The 2,420-nt window shown below is 45.1% G+C and overlaps 1 protein-coding gene across 1 annotated transcript in view; it reads right to left on the minus strand.

Moving 5' to 3' along the window:
- Positions 1–2,420, minus strand: part of TBX5 (T-box 5) — a 52,662-nt gene that overhangs the window by 48,130 nt on the left and 2,112 nt on the right. The gene's annotated exons all lie outside the window — the stretch shown is intronic.

Raw genomic sequence — 2,420 nt, forward strand, 5'->3', positions numbered from 1 at the left:
CATCCTTTCCCGCGGGGGTGGGGGAGAGGTTTGGGTGCCGCTGGGTACCGCCCCGGGTCCCAGCTGGGGCGAACCAAGCGATTTCTCAAGACGGAATCGTAATTAGGAGGCTGGCGGGGTTATTGATTCACCTACTCTCCCGCCTGCTCGTCTATTCCTATTTTTCTTAATTTTATGTTTCGCCAAGGGTTCGACTCTCCCTCCTTCCAACAAATCTGGTCGTGAGAACTTTTGGAAGCAAGTTACTTCCCTCTATACATGAACCGCTGGAACAGGAGGAGATTTGCCAAAAAAAAAAAAAAGTAAAAATATATATATTTATAGAAATATACATATTTAAAATACATCTATTTCAACCACCCTTCTGTGTATCGACGGTTCTATGTGCAGATGGGAAAAATTAAAATTAAAAAAAAAAAAACACAACCCTACGCACACTCAGGTGTGACACCAAATCTGCGCGCAGCCCTACGCGCGTACAGAGACATCAGCGGACACACCTGACAAATCCTTGGAACCGCTCGGATACACACTGAAGACAGGGGCTTTTCGAAATATTTTCCATTACTGCAAGGCAGGGACTTAAAACGCCGATGTTATTTTAGTTCTAGCTTTCCAAATATTTAAAAATAAAGCAGATGAAAACCTATCCCTGGGACTTAAAACACGCATAAACACACGAAAAAAAAAATAACAACCCACCCCACACACCTCTAAAAATACTGCACCTCTTCTCCGAGGCTCGGGCTCTTATCTCTGCCATAGGGCATCTGGGCTGGGGGTTAATTCAGCTGTAAAAAGCTGGAGGGAGGGGAAGGGAGGGGGGGAGCTACCAACGAAGAAAGCGGAGATTATCTTCAACGTTTTAAGGGAGAAGAAACCAAATTCCACCTGAAGAATGATCTGTAACTCCATCGAAAACACCTGACCAGCAAGAACACGGGTTACTCCAACAATAAACTCGGGGAATTATAGAAATCGGGAAACCTATCCCCTATCTCGCCGAAAGCCCCTGCACTGTAAATGTCTATTTTATTGCTCTCCAGATGAGCTTTCTGTCCACTGCGATATTTGTTTGAAATTTCAGCAAGGTGGTTTATGTCTCCCTCCGTGAGCTTTTTTTTTTTTTCTCTCCCCTTTTCTTTTCTTTTTTTTTTTTTTTCCCCCACGGGAAACTGGGGATTTTTCGGGAGGTCCCTCGGCTTCCCCAGCCCGTGTCCCGGCGGCGGGGGGCGGCAGGACCTTCCCCCCTGCATCCCCCCCGCCCCACACACACACACTTTCTTCGTACCACCTCCCCTCGGACACAAGACCCTTCTTTAAAACCGATTTTTATTTTTTTTTCCCAGCGGCAGAGAAGCTCCAGGCGAAAGCGAGCCGGGAGACAGATCTATTCGCTAAAACTTTCTAAAACCAGCTCGATATTTATTTCTTTTTTTTTCCTCCCTCTTCAGGCAAATTTTGGAAGCCCACAACAAATGCCAGATGAGCGAGCAAAATGGAAGTTTGACTCCGCGTTGTTTATTGTGCCCTTGCAATTTAAAACTACTCTTATTTCTACGCGTGGAGGGGTGGTTTGTTTCTTTTTTCCTCCCCTCTTCCTCCGAGGATTTTCATTTAAAATCACAACGAAAAGAGCCTCTCTCGGGCTGCCCCCAGTTTGCTGACGGGACTGGAAAGACTATTTTCCTGGGTCTCGCTGGCTTAGGCACTCCTCAATTTAACAGTTCTCTAACATAGGAATATTAAAGACAATGCCAAATCGCCTCAAATATATACACGTCCGCGCATAAATATCTATGGATCAGGTTTATTAAGCCGCTCATGGATTCGATTACGCGCAGCCCCAATAAAGCTGGATTTTGCGAGGTTGTATATTTTTCCACACACCCACGCAGACAAAACACACGCGTACAGAGACGCGTATCTGGAGGCAGTTAGACCCGCACGCTGTTTATTTGCGGGTACATCTATCTCTGCATCTAAACAGCTTCGCTGTGAGTATGGAACCAGTAGCTTAATACTTTTAAATGGGGTGGCGTAGGCGTTGGGGATAGATTCGCCCCAACGTGCTCAAAATAAATAGGAAACTTTATAGGAAAAAAAAAAAAAAAAAAGCGTGAGGCATTGCAAAATCGCAGAAGGGCCGAGCTGCTCCTTTAATTCCAAATTAATAATAATAATAAATAACGAAATCGCCCGGCGAGCTGCTCTAAACCAGGTTAGCTTTTGGCCAAGCGATTGCAACTCGCCTTCGCCTGGAAAGCTTCCAAAGGCCTGAAAATTGGGATTAACGATCCAACTGTTCTGGTTAAGAAAGAAGCCAGAAGAAACAAATTTTTTTATTATTATTTTCTTTTTTTTTTTTTTTTTTCGGAATATAGCCCTGACGGGGAGGGCTCCCCGCACGGCCGGCATCG

This window comes from Charadrius vociferus, unplaced genomic scaffold (assembly GCF_000708025.1).
Source record: "Charadrius vociferus isolate BGI_N301 unplaced genomic scaffold, ASM70802v2 scaffold776, whole genome shotgun sequence".
Classification (NCBI taxonomy): Eukaryota; Metazoa; Chordata; class Aves; order Charadriiformes; family Charadriidae; genus Charadrius; species Charadrius vociferus.